This window comes from Callospermophilus lateralis, chromosome 2, assembly GCF_048772815.1.
Source record: "Callospermophilus lateralis isolate mCalLat2 chromosome 2, mCalLat2.hap1, whole genome shotgun sequence".
NCBI classification, from domain to species: Eukaryota; Metazoa; Chordata; class Mammalia; order Rodentia; family Sciuridae; genus Callospermophilus; species Callospermophilus lateralis.
The window spans coordinates 66,333,001-66,349,355 of record NC_135306.1 but is presented as its reverse complement, the minus strand read 5'-3'; positions in this window follow the sequence as shown (position 1 = coordinate 66,349,355).

The following is a 16,355-nucleotide window of genomic DNA, read 5'->3' as shown; positions in this document are numbered from 1 at the left end:
TGAAATGTTCATAGTTTTCATTCAAAATCATAGCAAAATATAAATATCTGAGTATGGATTAAAATCTACATGAATGCAATGATCTACTATATATACATGTGTTTTCTCCAGAAACGGTTCCCACTCAACCTCTCCCCTCTCTTTCATTCACATTCTCTCTCCTCCTCTCTCAATTTGCGTAAGTCTAGGTACACACTCTACACAACATGTAAGAGAAAAATTTAGAGGCACAATCTATATTTATCTGTAACCATATTTTATATCACATACTGTCTAAAAAATCACCCTTGTAATATTTTTATCAGAAATAAAATCTAGCGGTGAAAAAATATATCTTGCTGACTTTATGGTACTTCATTTAACACACACAGTATAAAGGCCCATTTGGAAAAGATCTTTCTGAAAAAGGGGTTATCTCATCAATCAAGCACTTCCTGTGTGTGTATTGTAAATAATAAATGTATGCCACATGTGTAGCTGGAAGAACGCTGGAAAAAACTCTATAGGCATGTGGAGGAAATACAGCTAAAATAACTTCACCCAACCCAGTTCATTCCACTCAGCAAAATCTGGGCAAGCCAAATTCATCAATATTGATTTCAGGTTTCATCAGCAGGGATTTTTGAACAAGACTCTTTTCGTTACATTTTCCATTTGACATTTCTCATTAGACTCAAAGCTTTCACTGTGTATGAGTCTTTTCATGTAATTCAAAACCGAGTTCATCAAGAAACCTTCCCAACATAAAGGAACAGTAAACCCGTTTGCTGCTTGAAGAAGTAAATTTGTACGTTTTGACAGTCTTCATATGTCAATCCAGAATCCCTGCTTCTTCTTTATCCTGTTTATTAGAGTAAATATATTGATCTCTTTCTCTCTCTATATATATATTTTATATATTATATATATTTATATATTACTGTATATATAATATATAATGTATAAATATATAGCTATATAGAGAGATATTATATGTATACTCCATCACATAGAAAGGACATGTCTCCTTGTCAGAGCAGTATTGGGGATCTCACCAGGTACATTTTGGAGGATGGTTCTGCTAACTTTATTTTTTAATTGTTTTAATTAGTTATACATTACAGTAGAATGCATTTAACACATCATACATAAATGGAGTATAACTTCTCATTCTTCTGGTTGTACACAATGTAGAATCACACTAACCGTGTAATCATATATGTATATAGGGTAATAATGTCTGATTCATTCCATTATCTTTCCTACCCACAAACCCCCTCCCCTCCCTTCACTCCCCTCTGCCTAATCCAAAGCACTTATATTTTTCCCTGATTTATTGTGAATTAGCATCCACATATTAGAGAAAACATCTGGCCTTTGGTTTTTTGAGATTGACTTATTTTGCTTAGCATGATATTCTCTAACTCCATCCATTTGCCTGCCAATGTCATAATTTCATTTTTCTCTAAGGTTAAGTAATATTCCATTGTGTATATGTACCACATTTTCTTTATCCATTAATCTGTTGAAGGGCATCTAGGTTGGTTCCATAGTTTGGCTATTGTGAATTGAGCTGCTGTAAACATTAGTGTGGCTATGTCACTGTAGTATGCTGATTTTAAGTCCTCTGGGTTGACTGAGGAATAGGATAGTTGGGTGAAATGGTGGTTCCATTCCAAGTTTTCTGAGGAATCTCCATGCTTTCCAGAGTGGTAGCACCAATTTTCAGTCCCACCAGCAAAATATGAGTATACCTTTACCCCTACATTCTTGCTCACACTTATTGTTGCTTGTATTCTTGATAATTGCATTCTGACAGGAATGAGATGAAATCTCAGTGTAGTTTCAATTTGCATTTCTCCAAATGTTAGAGACGTTGAACATTTTTTCATATATTTGTTGATTGATTGTATTTCTTCTGTGAAGTGTCTATTCAGTACCTTTCTTTTAGCTTTTTAATGGACCAGAATGCGCTAGGTAGTGCTTTTGAGTGAGGAACCTCATTCCATCTCATGACTGGGGACATCCAATCTGTTAATGGCTCTCCAGTGTCCATGGATGAAGAACAAATCACAAAGTACTCTTATGTGCGGGGACAAGTCAGATTATGGGTGTTCATCTTCTTGTAAGTCTTCATTGCTGTTGGGCTTATACCCAGAATAAGTCTAACAGAAGAAACAGTGTGGTAAACCAAGAGACTTAACTCCTTAAAGTATATGAATATTTTAAAATGTGCTTAATGTAACAGCAACTTTTAGGTTCACAGCCCTTTACCCGCTTTGTGAATAGGTATATTGAACACTGATCCTCCATGGATATAAGGGCAGGCACTTAATTCAAACCAGGCCAACTAGATCCTTCTCCTGAACATCTGGATCGTCAGGAGCTTAGGGATCCTTGGAGCCAAGTTAGGAGTAAATTAGCTCCTTGTAGAGAACTGTACAGTTATAGAGAATCTAGGGATGTCTTAGTAGCTGTCTTTCTCAATAATTTTGGTTCCAATAAATTACTACTCTTCTTCTTAAATTAATTAGAATTTATTTCTGTTTCTTGCAACCAAGACATCAATAGCAGATGCAAGACTATCAGAGATAAAAACACATATGAGATAACCAGTTTTTAATTTTAATGTACATGAGAATGCAAAGGATAGGGTGACTGGGAAATATTGATGAACTGAAAATGTATGATGTAGCACATAGAACTGGATCTAGTTCTTTTGTAGAACTGTGCCAGTAGTAATATTTTAAAGTTATCATTTGCTGAAATTTATGATTTACTTCATGTAAAGGAGAAAATTCAGCTCTGTAGTTCCTTGACATTCCTAAATCATTTTTTAAAAATTTGTTGCTGAAACATAAAAACATAAATATTACACACACTTTAAGTAGTACCATGTGATATTTGGGTACATGTATACATTGTATAATGGTTACAGCAAGGTAAACATGCATTTATTTCTTCAATATTCCGGATCATTCTGAATCAGTAATCTCAACTCTTCTGTTGGGTTGCTTCCCTGCTCTGCATGCAGGTGGACCCAGGCCCTTCCTTTTGTTCAGGAAGCAGGAGGGGAGAGAAGTATAAGAACTAGGCTAACTCTTATGCAGCCATTAGGAAAATCTCGGTACGCTGTCAAGGTTTTTGTTTTCCAAAAGTGTGTATCCATTTCCTTCACTTCTATTGTACTTGTTTTATGAGATGTGATTGTATGAAGTATTCTGATGTTAAGGCTTGCATCTTACTCTCCTGTTTCCCTGTGCCAAGTGGTTCTTGGCACACTGTGGGTATACATTGAGAGTTTGTGGAACAAATGAATGTACATGAAAATACAAATCCTCGAACTTCCATTTATATATTACTGGAGGTCCTGAAAGTTTTATGACAACAGAATTTATGTTTGTTGAATCAGAATTTAAATATATTAATGTCAGGTGTTACTTAAAAGAGTTTCATATGAACTATTTTTTTTGATAGAGACGATTATCTCCAACTTATACTGCTGAGAGTCTGAGTTGCCATGTAACAAATTTGCTTAAGCCAAGGTTCAAGGGGAAAACACTTCTTAGTATAAACAATGGAACTTATCTGAATGTGATTGTAGACCTCAGGTTAGTGCTTGCCAAAAATTAAAGTAGGAAATTCAGAATAGCAAGGGAGGGAAGAGACTCACCCAGCAGGGGAATATTTCACAGGGATTTATTGATCAGTTAACAACCTATTCACAAGCCAGATGGGAAGAATGCCAGTGTTCCTTTTATTTTTCATCTTATATATTTGTAGATATGCATGACATGTTTGATACAATGTTTTAAATCTTAAAGCAGAATGAAAAAGCTTTTACATTAGATCATGTATATTTTTGACATGTAAAATAGAGCTGCCACCCTTAGTTTTACTTATCAGATTGGACTAGGACATCTTTTTTCTAATATTGGATTCTTATTTATTGTATTTTCTTTCAGAATAAAAATAAATGTCTTAAGTATGAAATAAAGGTTTCCCTTTGAATCTTTTATAAAAATTAAGGCACTATTCAAACATATACTACTTTTAAAATATATTAAAATTCATTTCACGCTTTGTAATAATAAGAGGTTTATTTGAGTACAGTGGCTGATAAGTACCAGTGAAGGGGTATTTTGACAGGGCATTTTAATTCCAATGTTATTCAATGAATTAAAAATGGAAAGTTGGTTTTTTTTTTTGACACCCTAAATGGAAATGTTGCCTATTTCCACAGAACTTTCAGAATGCACGATATTTTCCCACCCCCATAGAAACATGAACTTTTTGGAGCACTTCTACACTTACTCCTTTTTATACAGTTTTTTTTTTTTTAAAAAAAAGACTTCATGCCTAAAAGTAATTAATGACCTCTTTTGTGAAAGGATGAGACATACAGAGCAGTGGGGCCACACAACCTGCTGTGACCTGGAGATTCTGTAACAACCCATTGAGAGTCAGTGTAGAGATGGACCTTGTTGCTTTTGAAAGATGGTAAGTACAAGGTTCACAGATCCCTGGGCAGAGTTTGGATAACCTTCCATACTCCTGTGCTAAAAGTTAAATTAAGATAAAAGAGTGACCTTTGCAAGAATCATTTTTATCATTTGCAAATTGAATAATTGTGTTAGTTTCCTCGTGATTACCACAGTGAGGATATGCCATAAACTGGGCAGCTAAATAACAGAAATTAATCCTCATAGTGCCAGAGACTGGAAGTTGAAATCAAGGTGTCAGTGAGAGAATATTTCATATTTTTCTCTTTGTTCCTGGTGTCACAGACATCTGCCTCCCCTGTCATGTGGCATTCTCCCCTTTTTCTCCACATTGTCTTGGTATAGACACATTAATCAGATGAAGGGCTTACCCTTCTCCAGCATGACCTCATCTTAACTCATCACATCTGCAAGTAAGGTCTCACTTTGAGATATTGGGGATTAGGATAACTTTTTTTTTTTTTTTGAGAAATATAATTCAATCCACAACAGTCATTGTTTGAAATAATTATTTTAAGGAGAAATGCCTCTATTATTATTTTTCCAACTATGGAAGGAGACTTGCTTGATTTATGCCCTGGAGTCTAGGAGAAATATTTCCCTCTGATGTACTCTGGAAGTTTCCCATTGGGAGAGAGGAGTTTGCTAATGTACTACATGTACCTGCCCCACGTTAAACCCATCCTCTGGAGTCCTAGACATTGGCATTGTACAGAGCATTATAGGACATTCAGTCCTGGTTTTTTTATTCGTATTGCTAGGTTCTGAGTCTCTTATCAGGCAAGAATTTATGAGGTGCTTAGTTATCATGCACAGGAAAGCTGGGATGCTCTCCTTGATATGGTGGTGAGAGGGGTGGACCCTTTCATATCTACCCTCTCTCTGCACAACTTGAGGCACATCCATAATCCTAGCAAAAGAATTAGCTAAAGAGTTTCTTAGTAATTTAGACAAATGAGTCCTCTTCCCTCCCTGACCTGCTGAATCAGAATCTTGGGGGTAGGAATCCAGACTGTGAACAAGCTTCCCAGGTGACTCTTTCTGCTAAGTAAGGTTTGACAACCTGTTTATTAAGAACTTCATGGAGCAATAATTGGAAAACCTCTGACCTAGTCCATATCTGAAGATGAAGAAACGGAGAGCCAGACAGAGGAAGCTAGTTGGGCAGAAAAGGCTGGCTAAGGGCAGAGCCTGTCTCTGCCATGCACTCCAGCTCCTGGCATTCCTCTGGCCTCCAACCTCTTTGCAAGGTCAACGCCAGAGGCAGCTCTGTATTTTGTAGCAGAGTTGGGGAGAAAGTGTATCTTTGAACTCTTCCAGAATGTTTCCCTCACATTACATTTTCAATTAAAGGTATTTATTTTTTTTTATTTTGAGGGTGAAAAATAAATCCATTACTCATGTTTTCACCTAATAGAACAGCATATTCCCAGGGGTCAGCATTTAGACAACTTGTAAAAATGGATCTCCAAAAGCTAATGGTTTTGATGGGGGAGGTAAGGATTTGGGTTCTAAATTTTTTTCTTTTAACTAATGGCTCAATAACAGGACTTAGTCATTTGGGACTAAAAGGAATTTCCAATGATGAAGGAGTATCTTAATAAGAAATGAGTGGGATAGTGCTGTAACCCTGAAATCTTGGCGCTTTTAGCCTCGTAAACCTGCCGAAGTTCATGAAAACAGCCTTTGTGCCTTGTCTGGCTCCACGTGTGAGAAGGATTCCAGATTTCTCATGAACCCTAGTGGCTGGGGTGATGGATCCCATCGTGTGAGGTGACACACACCAGGTCTTGGAACTGCCTGTAAGTGAATTTTCCCCTTAATGTTCAATGTTGAACCCTTGGCAGGCAAAGTGAAGGTAACTTTTCCTCCCCACCATCAATTGGATGGTTGGTAAAGGCATGCAGGGGAGTCACAGTGGATTAGAGTAGGGGGAACTCATTTCCATTAAATGTGGGTACAATTTAAGTTTGTAGGAGAAGGTAGAAGTATGACAGGGGCCTCAAACCTCATCATTTTAAACCTATGGGATCCTCACTCCTCAAGTCTCACTGGGCTGGGCTGTGTTCACACTGATATAAGCCCTAGTCAATTAGCCACTGTTCTCATGCTGGGTTTATTCTTCCAGGCAGAGTCTGGGTTTCTAGTCCCATTTGCATCCTTGCCTTGTAAAGAAGTGGCCCCAGCCTCTCTCGAGAGAGGTCAATTCTTTTGAGGTTCAGAATTGTACTCAGACTTGGAAACTACTATCTTGTGTCTAAAGAAGCTGCTACCATCATGGGGTACAGGTAGAGCTGGGGAGAGAAGTTGCCTTTTTGACTTACAGAGACTGTCCCTTCCTGTCTGATATGGATGCAGCTGTGCTCTTCTGACAAGAAGTGCTGCCTGGCACCTTCCCCAGGGCGGATGCCCAACTTGATGGCCCAATTGTGACAAAGGGAAATACAGCTGCTGCATATCTTGGAATGCTAGTGCCAGCGGGTGAGTGCCGGCTTCTTTATGGAAGATTTCTAATTGCAAACAGTGCCAGCTGCAGAGTTTCTGGGGCCCAGTAAGAATGAAAATGTAAGACTCCTTGTTTAAAACCTGGAAAAAAAATTTTCACCGAAAGAATTAAAATATAAATCTCTTCCCTTTCCTCCATAGTCTTTCCCTCAACTTGTCATATACTTTTAAATTTGCAGATTAATGTCACTTTAAATAAAAATTATAAATTTAAACTACTACATATATATATGTATTTTACTATTTATATTATACAATGATAGTTTTAAGTGTAATTTAATAAGATTTAACTTATACTGGGAATCTTTGAAATCATGATTTCAGAGCTCATGCTGACACATACATTTTGCTCCTACCAGAGAGTAGAATCACTGCACAAAACTAACTCAATTGTTTTTGCTTCACTTTTTGATCCACCCACATTGTGCCAAGATTTCCCACTTTGGCTTCCTGAAGGATAAGAAAGAACTGAAAAGAAAAGAAACTACTAGTTTTCCTGTTTACTCTCTTTTGCATCATTCATGATTGGTGAATACAGGAAAATAACAGGAGAAGAAAAAATATGCAATGGGGTTCCTGAGTAGTTCTTGTTTCTTAGAATATTGTTGCATTCCTTCTGTGTTTGAAGAAAGTTCAGGCCAGAATGGAGAACTGTCATTGCCCTACTTACTCAGCCATAGATGTAGCACACATACTAAATGCATGTTGACTCTTCCTGAATGTCCATACTTTGCAGGTCCTCCAGACATGTGCTCATGGGAATGCAAATGCTATATGTGAATGGAAAGGCACATGTACTGCCCATATCTGCTCCATGCTTTTTGGATTACATTTATAAAATACAAGTTCAAAGGTAAAATTACAGAATTTCAAGGTGGCAAAATTAGAGCATTAAACCAAGTGTGGGACCCTGCTGAGCACAGGGACTTGTGCGACTGCACAGGTCACATACCTATGAAGCCAGCGTCAATGGGAAAGTATAATCAGAGAGTGTTTGGCAAGCATAAAGTAAAGACCACAGACTTTAGGAAAGCTTAAGTGACATTGATGGAGAATTTAGACTAAGATATATCCTGGTTCATGTGACATTCAGGTCTCAGCCTGATGTCTTCTCTCCACAATAATGGGATTATTCCTAACCATCATTCTAGAGTAATTCTCCCCTCATTACTCTTTACTACAGCATGGTTTTCAAACTTCAGCTTGCACCAGATTGCTGGGTCCCACCCCTAAGTGTCTAAAGCAAAACGGCTTGCGTGAGGCCTGGGAATTTGCTTTTCTACATGTTCCCACATGATGCTCGTTCTGTGGATTCAGGGTCCACTGCTCTATTTCTTCACCCTGCTTTATTTTTATTACAGAATTTATCTAAAATTGTTCTCATATTTACTTATTTTACTATTGTTTTTTTTACCACAAGAAATTGATTGTGAGACCAAGAATTTAGTCAGCTATACTCACTACTGTGTGTCTAGGATGTGAAATGTGCCTAACTTATAATAGGTATTCAATAAATATTTATTGATTTAACAAATAAATACAGGACTGGGAAATTCAGTGGGTGAGTAGTAACTATATGGTGGTGATTGGGGTGGGGTTGGGCCACAGAAACACTACCCAGTACCTGTGCCCAGATAGGAGGTATTACTGGTCAAATTTGTTTCTAGACAAATAAAATGCAAAGTTGCAAATCTTATGGGCAGGGAGCACTAATCGTGAAACATGATGTTAGGAAACCAACTGGATAATTCAAATGATGGGGATTGAGGGGATTCATAATTTCCTTTCAGGCTCAGGCACTTGACCAGGCAAACAAGGGTCTCTTGTGCATGTTTGGATTCTGGAGACTCAGGATCTGTTCACATGAGACATCTCTGCAGGTTAACCAAAAGCGAATGTTCAATAGTGCAAACTCCCGAGCACTACAGCCTTGGTGTTCTTGAATTGAGCTGGGCATGGTAATCCTCGACGATCACACCTTGGGGAGTGGCTTGGATTTCCAGTCCCTACACATGCCACTCCCCAAGGTATGATTGTGGAGGCTAGACATGAATTGGCGTGAACATGCCTTATATACAAAGATATGAAAAATTGTGTTCTATATGTGTAATAAGAATTGTAATGCATTCCGCTGTTGTGTATTTAAAAAAAATCAATTTAAAAAGAAAAAGACACAGTCTCCTGTTTGTCTTCAAATGAGCTTTCCTCTGAGGTTATCTGTGTCCTAATCTCTTCTGGGTAGGACATTGGTCATATTTAGGGTCCACCCCAATAACTCATTTAGCCTTAAGCTCCTCTTTAAAGATCCTGTCTTCATATACAGTCACATTCTGAGGTACTTGGTGTCTGGTATACAAATGTACAAATTAGAGGTAGGGGACACAATTCAGTCTAAAACAGATAGAAATCAGGAAAGCTGTATTTCTAGCATTCTCTCCAGGTGATATTGATGCAGCCAGGTTGAGAGTCAGTGTTTGGTAATTGCTGAAAACACCTGCTGGCTCTGTATCCTTGTCCAGGGGCACAACCCTCAGTTTTCTACTTTGCAAATGAAAGCTTCTTTGCCAGCCCAGCTGACTTTCAACAGGATTGTAACAAATATGCTCCGGAAGGAATCGGTAACCCAATCCTTGCTGCCTGCAAATATAATCTTGGTTTGTTTATGGCTGGACTTCTGGGTATCAACTCAGAGAAATTTCTTTTCAGTAAACTATGTTCTCAGAAGCAGAGTAGGTTTGCTTTTTGCAGAAAAACGTGAATCTGAAGACAGGTTGTGAGTGAGGCTTAGCATGCTGGATAACGGATCATATGTAAACCTAATTGCCTGTAATTTATCTTCTGTGGCCACAATTTGGTCTGTTCTCCAAGAATACTCATTAAATCTTAAACCTCAGGATATGCCTCCTTGTCCCCCAAGGAGCAGCACAACACTAACAAGCATTTGCCTGAAAAGCTGGTCTTCAGCATGCATTTCCCTCAAATAAAACCTTCCTTTCTGCCACTGTCAAAATTGTCCATATGAATGCAAATAACTCATCTATAGTGGAAACCATTCCCTCTGCATGTGCATTTTTTAGGATGGGGAATATGGGGGTGAAGTGCAGTAGGATTAGCCTCCCTTCATTTGTCTAAAAGACTTTAAGAGCACACTCCACTTGCCATTTCTTGAGTTTATAAAGCAGTAAATCTCCTAAGTAGAGATAATATTTTCCTTTGAACTTTTTTTTTATTTGGTGTGGAACAGGAGTCATTTTTAAATTGTACCTTCTATGTCCCAGAAAAGTAAAAATGATATATTTTTCTTAACCATTCCTGCCATATTGACAGCAGCAGCACCAATACCACAATTTAAATATATAATTTACTATTTATGTGGGATGTTAAGATTCAGCAGTCCCCAGTTTTAATTTTTGACCAAAAGGAGGCCTAGACACAAGGCCTATCTCATCCTTGTAGAGGGTTGGGGAATGTGTGGAAGGGTCCATTACCACTAAGATCTGGGAGCATTCCTTGAATGTAATGAGAGGAGGCAGAGAAGTGAGACATCCTATTATGTTCAGAACAGTTTCACACAATGAAGACTGATGCACCAAAGATGCTTTTAACAGGCCTGTTGTGAGGCACTGATGGATATCAGTGAGCTTTTGTAACAGCAAAGATGAAATGGAAATCGATGTGGTGCCTCCCCCCGATCCCTCTGCAGACAGGCTGAGTGGAAAGGCTGGCCTGCTGGTCCCACTTGATTTATTCAGGAGGAGAGTGGGAGCAGGAGCAGCTAGCAGGCCCTGGCTGCACCTCCCAAAGCAGACCCTCCTGGGTCTGCATTTTGTACAGAACCAGCAAACACAAGGCAGAGCCTAGAGTTTTAATTCTGGAGAAAGGTGAGGCTACCAGGCAAGTATTATTACCACTCAGGGAGAGATGTGACACCATGAAGCCAAGTCAGAGGGGCAGGCAGCTGAGTGTAAGATGGGGTGAGGGACAAAAGTTCAGAATTTAACTTTGAAAGACAGATTTTATGTTGACAAAGATGCATAGATAGAATAGAGAAATATCTTCCTTATTTCTTGAACTTCATCTTATATAAATTATTATAAATACTTTCTTCAATTCTTCATCATCATTTTCAAGGGATAGGTCTCCTCGTTGATTCCTTTTTTTTTTTTTTTTGGTACTGGGGGTTGAATCCAGTAATACTTTATTACTGAGTGACACCCCCAGTCCTTTTTTACTTTTTATTGTGAGACAGGGTCTCACTAAGCTGCTGAGACTGGCCTCAAACTTGCCATCCTCCTGCGTTAGTCTATTGAGTCACTAGGATTTCAGGCATGTGTCACCATTAACAACCATTAACATTAACATTCCATTCTTAAAAAACTTAATTTCTCCTGTAGTGAGTACATTTTTTACCTTTAAAACAAAATCCTAAAATGTATAGTTCAATTCCTCACAATGTTACCATTGGCCAAATTGTGACTAAGTAAAGGGCTTTTTTTTCCACATTCACTTTTATTTATTAAAATTATTAAATGTGAATATTGAGCCGGTCATGGTGGTGCACACCTGTAAACCCAGCAGCTGGGGAGGTGGAGGCAAGAGGACCACAGGTTCAAAGCCAGCCTCAGCAAAGGCAAGGCACTAAGCAACTCAGTGAGACACCGTCTCTAAATAAAATACAAAATAGGGTTGGGGATGTGGCTCAGTGGTCAATTGCCCCTGAGTTCAACCCACCCCGTACCCCCACACCCCAAAAAGTAAATATTGAAAACAACAATTGTTTTTGCAAGCATCTTATATTCATTAATCATATAAGATACCCCAACTTAATTTTCAGTTAGTTTTTGAAAAGAATCCTTCTCAAAGAGGACTTAAATAAGATTATTTCTCCTGTAATAAAAATATTTGTATTATTTCTAAAATTTGACATTATGAATACCCCATTTTTGTACTAAGGGCAGGCAGTTAGTGACATGCATCATTAACCATAGAAATAATTATTGTAGTTTACAATGTACTTGAGGAATGTAGAAATCCAAATTTGATTGGATTTGACTGTCAGGAACTTCTGGCTTGTATGCATAGCACAGACTCCCTAAATATTGATTTTTTTTCTTTAGGAAGAAAGAAAAGTATATTCAAATCTTTCTCTTGACCACCAAAGAAGTAGCTAAATTATTCAGTTTCACAAATATTTCTAATGAACCTGGTGTATTTCAAGTTCTCTCTTAGATATATGAGAACAGCCAAGATTAATAGGATAGATTGTTATTCACTGCCTGTTAGGGGATGGGAATATGAACTGACATGCTGAAATTGAAGGCAGGCTATAACCAAAATAATAGACATGTGGGGAGAGATGAGATAGGATAGGGTACACGGTTATTCCACCAGTATGTATTTAGCACTTGCTAAATCCAGGTAAGTCTCAAATATTGGATCCCATATGCTGGGGTATAAAATGAGGGTAGAAAGATTCTTTGATCATTTGTTCCATGTACTGTAAGGTTATCGGTGAGGACACTTTATTTACTAGTTTAGTTAAGGTCTTCTGTTGGGGGAACAATATATACATACGTATTTATGTGTGTGTATGTGTGTGTATATATAGTGTGTACATAGATAGATATTTAAAATGTGAATATGTTATTGGGTCACGTTGTCATTGAACCTGAAAAGTTCCATGGTGGCATCTGCAAGGTGGAGGGCCTGAGAACTGGGTAGTAGCTTGGCTCACTCTAAGAAACTAAGCCCCTAGCCAACTGGATCCTGCCTGACTGCCACCCTGAGGGTAAGTCTTTCCTACTCACTTTGCTCATTCACAGGTGAATCACTGGAAATACTCTGACAGACACACCCAGAAGTCATGATTTACCAAATTTCTAGGCTTTTTTCAATCTAGCCAGGTTAATAGCCAAAATTAATTATCACACTTATTATCACACTTACCATTTCATGAATCATGAGGCAACAAATATTTCTCTTATTGTTAGAAGTACTAAATTACAAATTAACATTAAAAATTACATTTTATCAAATAGCCCAATCAATAAATGGGCCAAGGAACTGAACTCAGAAAATGATATATAATCAATCAACAAATATATGAAAAAATGTTCAAAATCTCTAGCAGTTAGAGAAATGCAAATGAAAACTACTCTAACATTTCATCTAACTCCAGGCAGAATGGAAGCTATAACACAAACAAAAAGTTTTGGTGAGGATGTGGGGAAAAAGGCACACTCATACAGTGCTGGTGGTACTGCAAATTGGTGCAGCCAATATGGAAAGCAGTATGGAGATTCCTTGGAAATCTGGGAAAGGAACCACCATTTGACCCAGCTCTCCCTTCCTCAGTCTATACCCAAAGGACTTAAAAACAGCATACCACAGGGACACAGCCACATCAATGTTTATAGCAGCACAATTCACAATAGCTAAACTGTGGAACCAAACTTGATGTCCCTCGGTAGAAAATTAGATAAAGAAAATGTGGTGTATATATATATATATATATATATATATATACACACACACACATACATACACACACATACATACACACATACATACATACATACATACATACATACAATGGAATATTTTTTTTTTCTTTTTTTTTTTTTCTTTCTCCATGAGTGAGTTTCTGTTTATTTCTTTCAGGTTTTAATTATGAAATTATCCTATGTACATCTGACCAGGCTACAGAATAACAAATATATGTGTGACTACCACTTAGATTAGGAAATAGGACATTTCAATGCCCTACAAGGCTCTCAGGTACTCTTTTGTGATTCCTTCCCTCTCCCGCCTGTCCCAAAGTGACCACTATGCTGAATTTTGTGGTTCTTATCCCCTTTTTTACTACATACAATGGAATATTACTCAGCAGTAAAAGAGAATAAAATCATGGCATTTGCAGGTAAATGGATGCAGTTGGAGAATATAATGCTAAGTGAAGTTAGCCAATCTCAAAAAACCAAATGCTGAATGTTTTCTCTGATATGACGAGGCTGATTCATAGTGGGGTTGGAAGGGGGAGCATGGGAGGAATAAACAAACACTAGATAGGGCAGAGGGGTAGGAGGGAAAGGGAGGGGGCATGGAGGTAAAAAAGATGGTGGAATGAGATGGACATCGTTACCCTAAGTACATGTATGAAGACACCAATGGTGTGAATATACTTTATATACAATCAGAGATAAGAAAAATTATGCTGTATATATGTAATATGAATTATAATGCATTCTGCTGTCATATATAACAAATTAGAATAAAGGAAATAAATTTTATAAGGCAAGCTCTTTTCCTCCTATTGTGACTAGTTATCAAAAACGTGTAGAGTTTTGGTCAGGAAGATACTATGATCATGTTGACATAGCTGTGGTAAGATTACTGTTTCAGAGATCTTAGTGATGGCCTACCCTCTCCTCACAGCCCCCAGTGGATGAGCCATGGAAGACATTTCACACATGGAGTGTAGCAAGAGAATATGAATGGGGACAACAAAATCTTTCTTTCATAAACTTGATTTATTAGCAATTTGCTAGTTGACTGAAAAAAAAAATTCTTGGCAAAAAGAGGCCAAGAAGTTGTGTCTGAGCTACAATAATTCAAAACCTTATGTAAGGGGGGAGAAAAGTAACTGGTGATGAAGAAGAGAGAGATGAGAACAGGGAAGGACCAAGAATGTGAGAAGAAGGTACAGTGATATTAAGGGTGATTTCAATTCATAGCCACAAATGGGAGGGGATATCTAGGGAACCCATAGAGGCAGAACATGTGTTTTGGTAAGTTGATGGATAAGGGGAAGAGTTTAAGAGGATTGGAAGATTTCAACACTGAGAGATTCAAATGCAAGTGATCCTATTGACTGTGTTGCAACACAGTGTAAGGGAATTTAGTAGAGGCAGAGGATGTTGATTTGAGTTCTGCCTTGGACAGAGTGAGTAGGTCCTTGTGAAGCATCTTTCTGGAGAGATGTAGAGATGAATGTTGTGAATCTATGATGGAGTCAAAGTCCACGAAGTGGAGGAGCCAGCATATACAGAAAGTCCTTATGTGACAGGCACTGTGCTAAATTCTTCACATGCAAATCTTCATCCACCCCACAGTCTCTGGGAAGGCCACGTCATTTGCCTGTGTGTACCCAGATCTGTTGCCTGGCCCTTATTTGCTCTGTTCTGCCTTGAAGGGGGCTTTCCCCTGCCAGGAATTTCCTAGGCTTCTTTGCAGATGTCCCTGGCTAGGTTTGGGCCACTGGGAGGCATGGGAAATTAAAGTGTTAGAGAGAGAGAGAGAGAGAGAGAGAGAGAGAGAGAGAGAGAGATTTCTCTCCTTTCTGCTTACAGTTGCTTTCCCAGGAACAGTGGCTGTTTTATCTCTTCTGTAGCATCCTCTCCAACTAAAGAGGAAGAATAATTACAATATATAGGCTAGATTTGGCTCCATCTGTATTTGAGAGAAAAACTTGACAAGTATGGTCTAAGCTAGATTTGTAAGGTCTTGCTCTTTGAATAGCTTCCCCTACCTTCGTTAGCTTTGAAGTCTCTTTAATGATCCAGTTATGTGTCTTGCTGCTCAGCCATCTCTGGCACATGGCTTCCACTCCCAAGCTTTCCTCAAGACAGAAAACAGCTGATGAAGCTCAGCTATCATATGTGTATTCTAGGCATTAGGAAGGAGGAAAGTAGAATAAAGGATGATCCTGCTGACACCTCAGCTTATGTCTCATTGGCTGAGACATAATTGCTTGGTCACATGAAACTGAAACAGAGGTTTATAATGGTATTTTAGCTTGGCTATACTGTACTCAGCTATAAATTAGGGCTCAGTTAGTAAGAAAGAGGAGGACAGACGTTAGACCACAAACAGAATCTCTGCTTCAGCTATGCGGTAAGTATTATCCTCATGTGAAAGATGAAAAATAGTTCTGGAGAGCTTCACACGGCCTCACACGTGGTATGTTTCAGTGCTGATATTTCATTCCATGCTTGTCTGACTCAGGATTCACAAGCTTTTCTCTCTCCTAAGTGAAGGGCTGGAGAGATGGTGGAGTCCACCACATAGAGATGTGAGAAAAAAATGGCTGGAAGAACATAGAAATAAAACATCAGAGAGGCTCCAAGATAGAGAAATAAAGATCCAAAGGGGCGAGAGAAATCCTCAAGTTTAAGGTGAAAGATGGATAGCCATTTAGGGGAAAATAGAAGAAAGAGTTGATGAGAAAGAAAGAAACCTGAGAAACCAAGACCTAGAGCAACCAAGAAGGAGCAGACAGGTGGAAGTTCCATCAGGGGGAACAGTGACCTTGAGAGAGGGAATGTGGACCTCAGCTCTGCCATTTGCTGATATTGTGACCTTGGATAGTTT